The 16,880-nt window shown below is 45.7% G+C and overlaps 1 protein-coding gene across 1 annotated transcript in view; it reads right to left on the reverse strand.

The window, feature by feature from the left end:
• AMPD2 (adenosine monophosphate deaminase 2) overlaps positions 1–15,626 on the reverse strand; it is a 947,247-nt gene extending 931,621 nt beyond the window's left edge. The window contains exon 1 of the mRNA XM_069632996.1: positions 15,604–15,626. The gene's annotated coding sequence lies outside the window, so the exon portion shown is untranslated. The remainder of the gene's footprint in view (positions 1–15,603) is intronic.
• Between the last annotated feature and the right edge of the window lie 1,254 nt (positions 15,627–16,880).

A 16,880-nucleotide genomic window follows, 5' to 3' on the forward strand; every position in this document is an offset into this window, starting at 1 on the left:
ACTGCTGCTCCCATGCTTTCTTTCTCATTTTCAACCCTCAGTTCTTTATCCCTGTCAAATTCACTTATACTGCTTTCCTTTCATTTCCTTCTGCTAGTTTGCTTATCGACTTCCCTGGATTTATCTGTCAGTGTCTTCTCTTGTACTGTTTGTAGACCCCTTGTACAGAGCTTGTCCGTTGGTTTCCGTCAGGCAACCTCTGCCCCTTCCCTTGTCTAGTTTCTGCGTTACAGACACCCATAGCTGTTGTTCCAAGCTATGAGCAAACAGCGAGGGCCTCTGTTATAGCAAACTGTGCAGAAGGCTAGAGTTTTCCTAAGGTTCGTGGAATACTCTTTCCCTATATCTGCATACACCCCAAGAGGGAATTAATTCTGTACCTTTTTCCTTGCTACTCTTGCCTACTCTTCGTTCTCTTTCCTTTCAGCTGTGTGTGTACTTATCTGTCCACTTTACTTTGGCACAACCACCCAAACCCTTCCTGGGTGTCCTGTACCACTCTTTATAGAGTGCCATCCATGACACAAATACATGGTCTCAGCTTGTGAAGGGAGCATTGTCAAATTTACCAAACTCAACCTAATTAATCATACAAAGTTATCATTTAAAACACCTCAATATAGAGAGCTTTACTGCATCTCTTTAAATCATGTAGAAAAGAAGAAGGTTTATAAGGCACCCATTGATTCATTTGAAGCTGCATTCAATGCAAATGAAAGCAGTATAACAAATGTCAACTTCAAGCAATACAAAAATATGTTTGACAATGAACGCCAACAAGAGGAAGAAGTTCAAGCACAACTAAATGAAGACACTCATGAGGGCAGTCATCTTTCTGTTACAGGAAGCCAGGGACCACTTGGAGAGCCTCTCATAGGGCCTCATCACGAGTCTGGTGGTAACCCTTAAATGCGGCGGTAGCGCTATTACCGCCGCATTTAAGGGTCCGCAAGATCAGGACCTTGGCGGATTTCCCCTCAGCTCTGAGCTGGGGGGAAATCTGCAGCAAATTAGCTGATTTTCGGCACGTTTACTGCCGGCGGGAAATGCACCGGTGGTAATAGCGCAAATTTTCCCCATTGGGCCCAGTACGGAATGAGGAATTCCCGAATGGGCCCAATATGGAATGGGCAATAACCGTTCCGCCAAACCCGTGATCCGGCGCTAATGGTGCCGGGGGGTTTGGCGGTAGGGCTATTAGCGCTGGCACTATTAGCGCCAGCGTTACCGCCCAACTCGTGATGAGGCCCATAGTAAATGAAGCAGAATTAGCCATGACTGAAGTAGAGAACACCTTCTATCATTATGAGCAATCAGAAGAAAACGTGGCACTGCTCAAATCACATCTCAATGATGAGCAATTTAGCATTTTCCTAGAAGCGAATAAAGAAATTGAACATGGTTTGCTGCATGAAAGTAAAACCTGTATCTGTCAAAATTATAAACCTCTGCTCCTCTATGTAAGTGGTGAAGCTGGTTCTGGAAAAACATTCTTAATAAAAATCATCAGCCAATTCCTACAAAGGTTAACAAACAACAACCTTTCAGCTGCCGTAACAGCCCCCACAGGTTTAGCTGTCTACAACATAGGAGGTGTTACTTTACACTGACTAGTGCCCCTTCCAGTAGAACACCAAAACAAATTAAAGTACTACAAACTATCAACAGAAGCTGTTACTGAAGTACGCAGAATTCTGAAAAAAAATGAAAATGCTCCAAATAGACGAGGTGCGCATGGTCTGCAACCCAATGTTGGCTTTAATTCACCTCAGATTACAAGAAGTCCTTAAAACGGACCATGAAGAACTCTTTGGAGGAAACCACGTTATTGTTTTTGGAGATCTCCTACAATAAACGCCAGTGAAAGGTGAACCCATTTTTAAAGGTTTAGGAAACAAACAGTGCTGCAACACACTTGGCAGCATAGGACATGTAAATCTCTGGCAACATTTCCAATATAGAGAACTAACTAAAAACATGCGTCAGTCTGTAGACCTCACCTATGCTAACATTTTTAAAAGCACTAGAACTGGTCTTCTTTCTAAAGATGCACAATCCATCTTAAAAAGTAGTCTCGTCAATGAGCTATATGGGCATAACACATCTGCTCCTGATGTCACGGAACAATTATCATAAAAAAATGTAAAATGTATGTCCTTAATGCCAACTCTAGCAAGCTGTAAGCAATTCAATGAGACACTGTTAAAAAAAGAAATGCAACCAATAGTGCATATTAGCTCCACAGACAAACGGGGAGTGCATGGTACAACACTCCCTATGTGTCAACAAGCAACAGAACAACTAAGTATCTTAGAAAAAAAGAATCTCCAACACAGCTGTTTTGAAGAAAATGTTAATGTTGTGTTCAAACAGCAGAGTCATTCTGAAACGTAACCTTGACGTCTAGCAAGGTTTAGTCAATAGAGCAATTGGTACAGTTGTTGGCTTCCAGACGTATCCACATGACAACAACATTCGGTTTGTCAACATCCTCTATGACAAACTTTCCGAAGTTAAAAGGATAGGACGCTCAACAGTATGATTCCTTCTCTTCAATGACATCTATGTACGCAGAGAGCAATTCTCTTTGTCTCTTGCATATACAGTCACTATTCACAAATCACCCATCTAACCCTAGATCAGGCATTGGCTGACATTGGCAGCACAGTCTTTAAAGAAGGTATGAGTTATGTAGCACTGTCACATCTACGTACACTGGAAAGACTATTTCTAGTCAATTTTGATGCAAACAAAGTCAAGGCTGCCATTCCTAGCATCGTAGAGTACAACAGACTACGTGCACTCTACACACCCCATCTTGATATGTACCCTGTCCCTGAAAAAGGTAAACTTTTAAAAAGAAAATTAATGCAAACAGATCTTATAACAGATCTCCCGAAAATACCACCAAAGAAACTAAAAACAACTGCTACTCCATGAAGTAGTACAACCACAAAACTATCTAGTGCAAACGCAAGTGCACATCCATGAGCACAAGAAAAAAGAAATATGTCTTCTAAAAAAACAAGTCGAGGTCCAGCAAATGAAACAGACAGAACTCTCCGTTCCATTTAAATTTTCCACCACAACTGGTGTAAATTGCTATGCAAATGTAGCAATCAGTCTTCTGTTCCAATTGCCACCAATTGTTCAAAACATTTACTTGAACGGCTCAGACTAGTTGTGTTTGCCAATGCTCGTCCTTCATAGAAATGCGACAAATAATCCTGACAACACTTACAGCGTCTTGGGAATAAGGCAAGAATTTGACTACTGTGCGGGAAGGGTAAAATTCACCATAAACACACAGGAAGATCCATGTACTTACTGCAAGTACTGGAAACCAAAAACACCCCTATAAATGACATCTTGCAGATTTCATACATGTGGAAACATACATGCACTCTTTGCAACCATGTTGCACAAGAGCACAACCCTAACTAATGATTAGTGTATGTATCTATACCTAATTGTGAATCTATTCCATTTCATCAGCTGGTGCAACATGCAAATCATGCCACATTGTGCACTGTTTGCAATTCAGGCAATCGTTCCACCTTACACATAAACTCACATAGCCAATATCTGATACTAATGCTTTTAAGGTACAATGTAGATGGTACCAAAAACAACTGCAAGCTTACTAGCTTCACACAAGAGCAAGTATCTCTTTGCAAGAAAACCTTCACAACAGTAGGTGTAACGCTCACCTGGCTCCCACGGAAGCGCTGGTCTGGTCTGGGTTGCTGTGGCCTCTTCAAGCGTGATGCGCAGAATTCGGACCACCGATTGAACACGACCCCCAAATCTTGCTTGTCGGGCCCGTAGGATTATCCTTCTGCAGATGAGAAAGGGGATTAACTGTCTGCCGAATAGTGTGCTTGCTCCCCCCTTGCTCCCTTCGTTCTTCTCTGATTCCTCCAATACCCCCGGTTTAAGCTCACCTTATGGTTTGGAAGGATGAACTCTCCATCCTGCATCTGGTGCGGGGGCGCGCGTTCGTCCAGTTACTTCACTGGTTTTCAGAATGGCGCTGGCACATCCACTTGACTTTACTGAGCGATACGCCGTAAGTATGAAGATGCAAAAGTTCAAGTGTGAGCCTCCTTTTATGTTGTCTTTCCTGACCTTTATTTCAGGTGCAGAACAAAGGCGATGCGTTGAGGGGTTAAATTGCTGGTGGTAAAATCAGGTGAGTTAGTGATGAGGGCGACCCCTCTAAATGTCTTTATAATTCCCCAGTAATGTCTTTTGTCCTTTCCCCATAGGGGCCGGGGTGCGGTACCTGCCAAAGATGCGGCGCCGACCCGAGATGTGGAATGGTTCACCAAGAAAAGCCGGTAAGTAATATGGCTGAAAATGTCCTTTTCCCCCTAGGGGCCGGGGTGCGGTGCCTGCCAAAGATGCGGCGCCGACCCGAGATGTGGAATGGTTCACCAAGAAAAGCCGGTAAGTAATATGGCTGCAAATTCGGCTTTCTTCTTGTGTTCCCTTGCTCACCTTTTGTCTCTTCTTCTCTCCCCTAGGTGCAGAGATGTGGCGACCGGTGCTGAGAGCCGCGATGGAGCCGGGCGGCGTCTCGGGAACAGTTGAGTGAAGCGCGGAGCTGCAGAGAGCAACGCGGTGCTTTTAAATGGAAGTCTTCCTTCAGGAATGCTGGCGTGAAGATTCCGGATGCAGGTAAGAAGGTTGAATAAGTTCTTGGTTTTCACCTTTCTCTTCTCTTATTCCCTTACAGGCGTTCCAGGTTCGAGGCGGGCGTGGCTGGAGTCCAGGTGCAGGAGCAGACACGGTGAGCGTTCAGCTGCTGGGATGCAGAACAACGCGAAGCACGTGTGGCTGTCCGGGCGTGGCTTAAATAGCTTAGGAAGAAGTTCCAGGTTAGTATTCTTCCACAGCCCCACCCAAGTAACAAAATAGTTCCATCAGAAAAATAGTTCCTCCTAAGCCTCATTTGACTTGGTTCTTCATGCAGCATGGTCTGCATCAGGTGAGTGTGCAGCATGGTCTGCTTCAGGTAAGTGCACCAAACACTTCCCCTTATGAGCCTGGCGCTTATGGCGCCAGGACTGATGTCCAACATGAGCCTGGCACCAACGGCGCCAGGACAGAGTCCAAAGAGCCCCTATAAAGGGCCGCTGGGCTTTTACCCGGGGGCGTGATGCCTGCTCCCGGGGGTGCTGGGCCTGGCCTGGTGCTCCGGGGATAGGCATCATGACAGCACTCCCCCCCAAGGCCCCTCCCAAAGTCTTTTCCCCAGGAGGTTTCGGTTTGTTCGGGAAATTCCGATGGAACCTTTTTACTAGCCGAGGTGCATGTACGTGGTCGCTGGGTTCCCAAGATCTTTCCTGAGGCCCGTACCTCCTTCCAATCAATTAGATAGAAAAGTTTTGATTTTGAGATCTTAGAGTCCAAAATGTTCTTCACCTCGAATTCAGGCTCCCCATCTATCTGGATTGGTTCTGGTGGCTTTATTAATCTGGTTCCTGGTTGCACTGGTTTCAAAAGCGACACATGAAAGACGGGATGAATCCGCATGATAGCTGGTAGATCTACCTTGACTGACACTGGGTTAATTATAGCTTTGATCGAGTAAGGGCCTAAATACCTTGGATTAAAAGTCTGAGGTCCCTTGAGCGATAAGTGTTTGGTAGCCAACCATACTTGATCCCCTATTTGGTATGGATGCGCCTCCTTTCGATGCAGATCCGCATTCTTTTTGTATTTCCCTTTCGCATGTTGTAAGTGTGCAGTAGCATCCTTGAAGGCTTGAGTAATCGTAGAATGCAAATGGTCCACTGCGGGCATTTCGAGGCTCAAAGGTCAGTCCAAGTCTGAAGTACGAGGGTGATGTCCATATAGGGTATAAAAGGGGCTCTGACCAGTTCCAGAGTGTATCGAGTTATTGTATGCATATTCAGCCACCCATAAAATATCCTTCCAATTACCCTCCGATTGGTGCAACATACATCGTAGATATTGTTCAAGGGTCTGGTTCGTTCTCTCCGTTTGACCATCGGTCTGTGGGTGGTGGCTGGTTGAGAGTCTTACGTCGATTTGTGCCAGTTGACAACACTTTTTCCAAAAATGAGAAATAAACTGGCTTCCCCGATCAGAGATTAGTATGGACGGGAATCCATGCAGACTGATGATATTTTCTAGGAATTCCTTGGCAAGAACAAAAGCTGAAGCTAATCCTTTCAACGGAATAAAATGGGCCATCTTGGAAAACAAATCCACCACAACCAGAATAGTATTGTATCCATTACAAGAGGGCAGGTCCGTGATAAAATCTAGTGACAAGGTGTGCCAAGGTGCTGGTGGAATGTCTAAGGGTTGAAGAAGACCGGCGGGTTTTGTTTTTTGACCTTTGTTTTGGGCGCAAACTCAACAGGACATCACGAAAGATTTAATATCCTTTCGCCAGGACGGCCACCAGAATTGTCGTTTAATTTTTTCCTCTGTTTTGGCAATGCCAGGATGTCCTTCCATCAGAGTATCGTGATGATGGGAAATAACCAGTTCTTGCAATTCCTTTTCTGGCAAAAATAAACGTCCTTGGAAGTAAGGTAAGCCATTGTTGATTGAAAAGGCAGATCCCCTCTTGATCCAATCCTGCAAGGCTGAAGAGTCCAGGAATAGTTTTACCCATGCTTGAATGTCTTCAAGGGTTTGTAAAGTGGTTATCCCCAAGATTCTTTGTTCGGGAATTATCGGCACAGGTTCTGAGTTTGTGTCCATTTCTCCCATTCCAATTCGAGATAGCGCGTCCGCTTTGCCATTCTTACAGCCGGGACGGTAGGAGATTACAAAATCGAACTCAGCAAAGAATAAAGCCCATCGGAGCTGTCGTGAAGACTGAGCCTTGGCAGTTTTTAAATATTGTAAATTTCGGTGATCAGTGATCACGGTGATGGTATGCCTGGCGCCAAGAAGATAATGCCACCAAGCCTTAAAGGCGGACTTAATGGCTAATAATTCCTTATCGGTGATTGCATAATTTATCTCCGGCGGCGAGAACTTTCTGGACCAAAATGCTATGGGGTGCAGTTGGTTGATTTCGGGGTCTCTCTGAGACAGGACAGCTCCCATGGCTAAGCTGGATGCGTCGGTTTCGACTATATATGGGAGATCAGGACGCGGGTGTTTCAAAATAGGTGCGGACGTAAAATTAGCTTTTAATTCCTGAAAGGCCTGTCCAGCTTCCTCGGTCCATTCAAAACGTTTATTCTTCCGCAAGAGTGCAGTGATGGGTTGCACCACCTGTGAAAATTCCGGGATAAACCTGCGATAAAAATTGGCAAAACCAAGCATGCTTTGGACACCTTTTACCGAACTAGGTGATGGCCATTTGAGGATGGCATCCACTTTCCGTGAGTCCATTCGGACCCCTTTAGGTGTCAGGATGAATCCAAGAAACTCAACCTCGGTGGTATGGAAAACACATTTTTCCAGCTTTGCGAACAGTTTGTGCTGGCGCAATTTCTCAAGGACGGCCCTGACATGTTTTCTGTGATCAGATTCCGAAGAGGAGTACACAAGAATGTCATCGATATACACGACAACACAGACATCGATGAGTTCCCGAAGGACATCATTCAGGAAGAATTGGAAGGCAGCAGGCGCGTTGCACAACCCGAAAGGCATCACCTGGTATTTCGAATAGTCCATATTTTGTACGGAAGGCCGTTTTCCATTCGTCGCCTTCTTTTACTCGTACCAGATGATAAGCCCCCCAGAGATCTAACTTGGTGTATATGCAAGCATCCTTCACTTGGTCAAGGAGTTCAGGGATCAAAGGCAGAGGGTAACGATTTTTAACAGTTATCTGGTTCAATGCGCGGTAATCGATACATGTTCTAAGGTTGCCTTCTTTTTTTGGCACGAAGAACAAAGCCGAGGATGCCGGAGACTTTGACGGGCGAATGAAACCATTGGCTAGCTATTGGTCTAAATATTGTCTCAAATGCAGATTCTCCGGCTCAGTAAGGGCATAAATCCTGCTACAAGGGGGTTGTGCACCGGGCACCAGATCGATTTGGCAATCGTACGATCTGTGAGGAGGTAACGTGTTGGCCTGTTCCTTTTGGAAGACGTCCTGAAAGTCTTGGTATTCCGGAGGTAGTTGCATGGAGACAGAGGTTACTGATGCTAGACTGATCTTCAGATTTTCTGGGTAACAGGTTCGTGCACACTCCGGAAAGGTTATTCTCTTCGCTCGCCAATCAATTCGAGGATTATGTGTCTCTAACCAAGGGATTCCGAGAATAACCTGAAACTGTGGAGCCTTGATTACTTCAAACACAACTGCCTCCCGATGGCCGTCCGGACCTACAAGTGTCAACTCAGCTGTGGAATGTGTTACCGGTCCCGAGGCAATTTCGGTTCCATCAACTGTGGTGATGACATCTTTGCTGGTTTTAAGACGCAGGGGAAGGTTAATCCTGGAGACCAATTCACGATCCACGTAGTTTCCTATAGCCCCACTATCGATGTATGCCTTTATTGCATGCAACCGCTTAGGCTGTTCCGGATCTACGAGGACCATTGGCACAGTGAAATGCGAGGTCTGAGAGTTCGTTTTCAAGCTCGGCAAGCGGACCCCTACGCTTGTCGGGCGGGGTTGTTTCCCGATACAGAGGTTTCATGGATTTTATCAGCGGCTCCTACCACCTTCCTGGGCGGCCTTGCCGGGCAATCTCGTAGAAAGTGTCCAGAGGATCCACAATAAAGACATAAGTGCATCTGCCGTCTTCTTTCACGTTCCTTTTGCGTTAAAGGTCCTTTAACTCCTCCGATTTGCATTGGCTCAGAGGCTTCAGCCCCCTTGAGGTTAGCGTGGGTCTTGACTAACACCCGGGTCTCAAACTTGGACCGATCAGCTTTTCTGTTTTGCAGTCTGTGATCCAATTGGACCACTAAGTCTATATATTCTGAGCATTCTTGGGGCGGATTTACAACTTGGGCCAGGACATCTTTAAGTTCTCCGCTTAGACCTCGATAAAATAACGTGATTCTTTTATCTTCTGGCCACCCAGTTTCCACAATTAGTCTATTAAAGGTTGCAATGTAGGAAAGGAGGTCTTGATTGCCCTGTCGCAGAGATAGAAGTTCGTCATCTAGAGCCTGCCCCTGGGAGTGACGAGCAAATAACCTTTCCATGCTTGCTTGAAATCCTCGAAAATCACGAAGAATGGGGTCATCTTGAGTTACCAGTGGAACTGACCAATCGGCAGCACTGCCGCTGAGATATGACAATACAAAGGCTACCTTGGTCTGGTCATTAGGGAAGGCCCCAGGTCTGCACAGGAAAGGCAAACGACACTGATTCATGAATACGGCGAATCGTTTGGGGTCCCCAGCAAAGCGTTCGGGTGGGGCCAGCGGCATGTTTCCAGGTAGATTTATCTGCACCGGGTTACTGGAAAGCACAGGAGCGGGGTTCCCTCCGGAACCGGGTAAAGGGGTTTGTCCAGCTTGACCTTGCAAAAGCTGTCTAGCCAGGTCATCAGCTCTTTCCTTTGTTACAATCACTTCCCTCCTGAGAGCATTAGTTTCTTGACGAGCGGCGTGTACTTTGGCCCGTAATTCCCCCAGTAGTTGGGCCAACTGGTCAGTCTCGGAAGTTTCCATAGCGCCTGGGTGGGAATTTGTAGGAAGTCTTCGCGTTCTGTAACGCTCACCTGGCTCCCACGGAGGCGCTCGTCTGGTCTGGGTTGCTGTGGCCTCTTCAAGCGTGATGCGCAGAATTCGGACCACCGATTGAACGGGACCCCCAAATCTTGCTTGTCGGGCCCGTAGGATTATCCTTCTGCAGATGAGAAAGGGGATTAACTGTCTGCCGAATAGTGTGCTTGCTCCCCCCTTCGTTCTTCTCTGATTCCTCCAATACCCCCGGTTTAAGCTCACCTTATGGTTTGGAAGGATGAACTCTCCATCCTGCATCTGGTGCAGGGGCGCGCGTACGTCCAGTTACTTCACTGGTTTTCAGAATGGCGCTGGCAAATCCACTTGACTTTTCTGAGCGATACGCCGTAAGTAAGAAGATGCAAAAGTTCAAGTGTGAGCCTCCTTTTATGTTGTTTTTCCTGACCTGTGATCCGTCCTTTATTTCAGGTGCAGAACAAAGGCGATGCGTTGAGGGGTTAAATTGCTGGTGGTAAAATCAGGTGAGTTAGTGATGAGGGCGACCCCTCTAAATGTCTTTATAATTCCCCAGTAATGTCTTTTGTCCTTTCCCCATAGGGGCCGGGGTGCGGTACCTGCCAAAGATGCGGCGCCGACCCGAGATGTGGAATGATTCACCAAGAAAAGCCGGTAAGTAATATGGCTGAAAATGTCCTTTCCCCTTAGGGGCCGGGGTGCGGTGCCTGCCAAAGATGTGGCGCCGACCCGAGATGTGGAATGGTTCACCAAGAAAAGCCGGTAAGTAATATGGCTGAAAATTCGGCTTTCCTCTTGTGTTCCCTTGCTCACCTTTTGTCTCTTCTTCTCTCCCCTAGGTGCAGAGATGTGGCGACTGGTGCTGAGAGCCGTGATGGAGCCGGGCGGCTTCTCGGGAACAGGTGAGTGAAGCACGGCGCTGCAGCGAGCAACGCGGTGCTTTTAAATGGAAGTCTTCCTTCAGGAATGCTGGCGTGAAGATTCTGGATGCAGGTAAGAAGGTTGAATAAGTTCTTGGTTTTCACCTTTCTCTTCTCTTATTCCCTTACAGGCGTTCCAGGTTCGAGGCGGGCGTGGCTGGAGTCCAGGTGCAGGAGCAGACACGGTGAGCGTTCAGCTGCTGGGATGCAGAACAACGCGAAGCACGTGTGGCTGTCCGGCGTGGCTTAAATAGCTTTGGAAGAAGTTCCAGGTGGGTATTCTTCCACAGCCCCACCCAAGTAACAAAATAGTTCCATCAGAAAAATAGTTCCTCCTAAGCCTCATTTGACTTGGTTCTTCATGCAGCATGGTCTGCATCAGGTGAGTGTGCAGCATGGTCTGCTTCAGGTAAGTGCACCAAACACTTCCCCTTATGAGCCTGGCGCTTATGGCGCCAGGACTGATGTCCAACATGAGCCTGGCACCAACGGCGCCAGGACAGAGTCCAAAGAGCCCCTATAAAGGGCCGCTGGGCTTTTACCCGGGGGCGTGATGCCTGCTCCCGGGGGTGCTGGGCCTGGCCTGGTGCTCCGGGGGTAGGCATCATGACAGCAGGCATAATCTACCACACTGGTGCCACAACCACCGCAGGTCACTATACTGCATACATTAATAAAGATGTGGTTAGTTTGAATGCAATGACACTTCCATTACTCTAAAACAGAGATTACCAGCAAATCTAACACATGCCTACTTAATATTTCTTAAACCTAAATTGAGTCACTGACCTGTGAACCCATCATGCATTACTGCACTTCAGACATTCACTTAAGATCTGCACAATTCAAACAAACAGAGTAAAAGTTAAACGCACATAAATGTACTACATTTTTTATAATGCTGTACAGTTCTTTTTTCGCAATGACCCAATGATTATGCAGATAGAAACAACTTTGCAAAACACACAGTAATGTTGTTTCAACCATAGTACTTAGAACGTACTGATTATGATGGTCTACTAAGTTTAGTCACTGACCTGTATAACTATCAACATTTAGAATACGCCACCTGGTATCTAACTGCAGCCATACTACTCCAATTCTACTTTTGAATAGCAAAATAGCTCAATACACCACCAGGTACGAAACAGCTGCAGAAAATACCCTTCATGACTATAAAACTATCAACAGTTAGAATACACCAACAGGGACCTAACTGCTTCAAAAAATACCCTTCAGAACTATAAAAGTGTAGAGGAGGTCCCAAATATGGCCTGCACTCCAGCCGCCCATATTGAAGTACCAGGAACATACACGCCAAGATATGTGACGTATGAGGAGCAAATAAACCAGCAGAGAGCCGCACTAGGGCTCTGCCCAGTGCCCATCAGAAGAGCAATGCCTGCTGAAGTGCCTTTAACCAAACAACCATGGGCAGCACGGTACCCATTGAGACAACCGTACCAGCAGCTGACACGAAATGAAGACTACTTACAAACTGTCCCAGAAGAGACCCAAAGGGCCGTAATTGAAGGCGAGTGGTGACGACACAAAGGCCCGGACAGACTCACGGATGAAAGAAACGGCAACCAAAAGAGTGATACTCAAAGACTAAATGCACGAAAATATCGTAGTGACTTAGAAGAAGAGACGATATTGAAATACAAAGAAACATAACTATAATGCTGGATGAAAGTTTGCAACCGGCTAACGCCTGTACATAGGCTTGGAACGCAAGAAGCTAAGAAAATGGTGCGGCTTGCTATGCTTAGTAGAAAAATAGAGCGGCAAGCGCCAACCATATATCTACCTCAACGAAGCACATTATATAAGTGCGGGTCCGCTTTATACAATAGCAGAATTAACCCAGGGTACTAAGGGTAAAAAAACAGGCCAGGATTCATGTTCCAGCCAAGGCAAGATGGTAGGCCAGAATTGAAACTCAGCAAGAGGCAGCTTGTGCCTGGGAAGTCGAGGTCAAACCAAGTGAGGGAGGCAGACAGTAACTTCGGAGAATCGAAACTCAAGAACAGAGCAGCCTGCCCCGCGTAGGTCGAGATAAGGAGGCCCAGGCGGGTGGCTAGCCCAAAAGAGAATTAAATGCACAAATAGAAGGAAAAAGAAGCAGATTCACGGTGTACTAACACGTGACCAGCCCAGAGCAAAGAGGTACCAACATCTGATGTCACCCAAAAGCAGAAGATACCATAACTTTTCCTGACAAGAAGCTACAGTTTCGAGGCCAACCTCAGCCAACTAGTTGACACATAGCCCTAAAGTACTAATTGATGGAAGGGAGGCAGGGTGAATCTTGGGGCATGCCGCATCTGGGTGACCATTCTGCATGCTGCTAATTAAAGTGGAGATTTATGCTTAGGGTTGTAGCCAACCCAATCACAATGGACCAATAATCTAAGGTCCTATAGATAGTAGAACCAATGAGACGTCGTACTTTTAGTGACGTCTTGCATGAGTACTGTAGAGGGAAGGGCGTAGATGTCCACCCAATAAGAGTTATCCAATCCTCACACTCCGTTACCATATACAGATATGGCACCTATACTTAAGTTACCTTTTCCAACCAAAAGAATTGCATGATAAACTTATGAGTATTACACGTTAATGATGAGGAATTTTTGCTATAACTATTGCTGTTTGAATGAAGATCGTTGGGAGTTGAAGCGGGACGGGCGATCGCATCATTGCTGATCTCCATGTTTCCCCGTTTTTTGTACTTGTCATTAAACGGACTTCCCTTTGCCAAACCATTGAGTTGTCCTTATTGATTGGTGTTGGAGGGAGTCTAGTCAAATGGTCGACAGACAAATGGTCGACAGACAAATGGTCGACACAATTTGGTCGACAGGACAAATGATCAAATTTTTTTTTTAGTTATATATATTTTTGTTTAGGTTTTTGTTTAGGAAAAAAAGGGGGTTTTAGCAAAAAAAAGGGGGTTGGGGGGACCCCCCCCAAAGAAAAAAAAATGTGAAAAAAAAACAAATTCGACCATTTGACCTGTCGACCTTTTGGTGTTGACCATTTGTCCTGTCGACCATTTAGATTCGACCAGTTGACCTACAACCGTGTTGGAGTAAGAGAATCCCGCACCCCATCCACCTCCAGGTGCAGCTATCTCATCTTAAAGTACTCGAGGGTGAGCTCTGATCCTATGGGCCCGTCACCAAATGGTATCTAAATACATCCATAGTGCTGCAATGCTGTTTTTGAAATGGAAAACAGTTTCAATATGCCAACAGATGTAAATGTAGTACATTTTTGGTAATGCTATATAGTTTTTTTTGCAATGAAACAATGATTATGCTAACAGAAACAACAATTGTGCAAAACACACACTAATGCTGTTTCAACCACAGTACTTAGAATGTAATGATTATGAGGGTTTATGAAGTTTAGTCACTAACCTGTAGAACTATCAGCAGTTAGAATATGCCACCTTGTATATAACTGCACCCATAATACTCCAATGCTACCTTTGAATAGCAAAATAGCTAGAATACACCAACAGGAATCAAAGTGATTCAAAACATACCCTTCAAAACTGTAAAACTATCACTAGTTAGAATACACCAACTAGTATCTCACTGCACCCACAATACTGCAATATTAGTTTCCAGTAGTAAAATAGTTAGAATCCACCAAGAGGAATAAAACTGCTTCAAAACATATCCTTCAAAACTGCAAAACTATCAACAGTTAGAATACGCCAACTGGTATCTAACTGCAGTCATACTACTGCAGTGCTACTTTTGAGTAGCAAAATAGTTGTACTACGTGCAATCTTCCCAACGCCGCTGCTTGGGGACTCCACAATGTGTGAAAAAGAACCGTGGTGGGTTCGGTTGATGTCAGGGGAAAAGACTAGATGAACCATAGCTGCAGCCAAGATTTTGAAACACGCGATGGAGAAGCTAGAGGCCTTTCAAAAACAGTAAACTGAAAAGATTCTTGACCTCATTCCTCGCCATTTCTTGAAATTTTACTTTTCTTTCGGACCTTGTAAAAATCAAATTGATTAAACACAAGTACATTTTAAAAAATAAAAAAATAAAGTAGTACTACACCAACAACTGTGGAACTGATTCAAAAAAATACCCTTCAGAACAACAAAAGTAGCAATGATTAGATGTATCTAACTACATCTATAGTACTGCAATGCTCCTTTTCAAATAAAAAACAGTTTCAGTACGCCAACAGATATCTAAATACTTCAACAATTCCCTTAAAATAAAGAGTCCACCAGCACTTTCGAAAAGCAAAACACTTACATCATTACAATTCTTCCTACTGCAACACTGCTTGTAACAAAAAAGAAACTTATTTGTGCACCTTAAACATTACTTTAAGTACTGCACACTTCAAACAAACCTAGTGTGACACGTAACATCAAATACATTTTTATTCTATATGGATTTTTTTTTCCCCAACGACCCAATGATTATGCAAACAAAAACAGCAACTGCGCAAAATGCACAGTAATGTTGTTTGTATAGTACTTGGAATGTACTAATTATGAGGGTCTAAAAAGTACATGAATATATGAGATTCTATGCAATGCCACATTGTGAACTATCCTACCTAACATATTACGCTATGGGTTTTTTCACCGAAAAAGAAACAAAGATTTCTCCTACATTACCACGTACAACAAAGTCAACGTGTACGCCCAATGTTACATTCAATGGGATTGTGTCACCATGTTGCAAAAGCGATAGGCTGCCCGCACACCATGTACAATGACTATACACATATTATTATAATGGTTGTATCCAATGGCGGGATTCAGTTTCTTACCACACCACTATCCTTGTGTCTGGAGGATAGCTCAGGGGCAACGTGCTTGCCTCGGAAGCAAGACAACACCGAGCAGAACAGGTTCGATCCCAGGGTCCGCGCTTAGAATCCTCTGGGTATTAAGCACGTTAAAAAAACCTATCATATCATACTCAGAGCCAACGCCTCCATCCTCGTGTACCTATCTGACCCCCTCTACACTTACAGTGAGGATAACCGAATTCCACCCCGGCTATCTCCTGGTTTCGCTCCTGGCTCCTGGCTCTCCATCACTGGGAGTCCCTACTACTAGAAATGAAGGCCACTCCCAGGGGGACTGGCTTCAAGATTAGCCTGAAGGGGCAGCTCCTCTCCCAGGAGGGAGATGCTGAGCCTAACAGCGCCGCCCCCATCACCGCCACCTCGTGCTCCCCAGCCGCAGGCACCCCCGAGTTGCTTATCTGCAAACACTGAAGATGGGGTTACTGTCTGCCCTGCGCTGTCCCCTTTAACTCTCTCCAGCTGCCTCCCCGCCTCCAGCCGGTTTAATGTATCCACTACTGTGTCATGACCGTATGTACTATACACATTTATTGTGCACATGGAAGATGTGTCAAGCACCCAGCGATTGGAACCCCCCCCTCCCCCCCCGGCCCAGTCATTAACATGGCCCCCGGGCAGTGCTTCTTGGAAAAGCAACTTTCATTTCCAATAAGCAAATAAAAGCTTAAAAACCTCCTGTCTTCCCCGTCTGCATCTAAGACGCCCTTTTTGGGAGAGTTCAAATGAACGCAATACACAATTCACTGCCAAATAGCACACACGTGCTCTTGGGCTGCTCTCGAGTTTCATTGCAGTCACACGCCTCGGGCTCCTCATTATGCCTTTATCTAATAATGAGGGCACATTGTGCAAGCCCTGCACCTGGGCCTGGCAGTGAAGAAGCGGCGCTCCCACTGCAGCCACACAAAGCCGCCATTCTCTTCTTAATGCTACACGCACGTGCCTGCTAATGCTATGATGCGCGAAGCAGAAGCATACATGACACGGAACATGTTCCTGGCACCCATGTCCTTTCCCAATGGCTCCCAGTCGAGAGGTGGCAGCTCAGTGCTGTGCCGGTTCCACGGGCAGTGGGGGTCAGTGTCTGTTCTCTATGCGTCTTAAATCTCCATTTTCAATCTTTTCATTCCTTCATGATGGGGACTTTTCAAACACAACATGCCTCGGTTATTTCATATCTTCACGATGACGTGTAAACAGCACAAAGTATAATAAGGGCAGGGTGGCTTGGAGAATACGCCTGGGGGTTTCCTTCCCACAGCGCGCCCACGGTGCATGCAGCATGCAGAAGGAATGCCGAGGGTGTAGTTTGCTGAACACTCGCATCACTCCATGTGCACATGTGTGTGGCACTCATGTCTCTTCTTCACACCACCAGCCTTTTGGTATCCATCAAAATAAAGTGCCTGCGTGCTTTCGACATGTGAGGCCTTCTAATGT

Source organism: Ambystoma mexicanum, chromosome 13, assembly GCF_040938575.1.
Source record: "Ambystoma mexicanum isolate Mex_15411 chromosome 13, UKY_AmexF1_1, whole genome shotgun sequence".
Taxonomy (NCBI): domain Eukaryota; kingdom Metazoa; phylum Chordata; class Amphibia; order Caudata; family Ambystomatidae; genus Ambystoma; species Ambystoma mexicanum.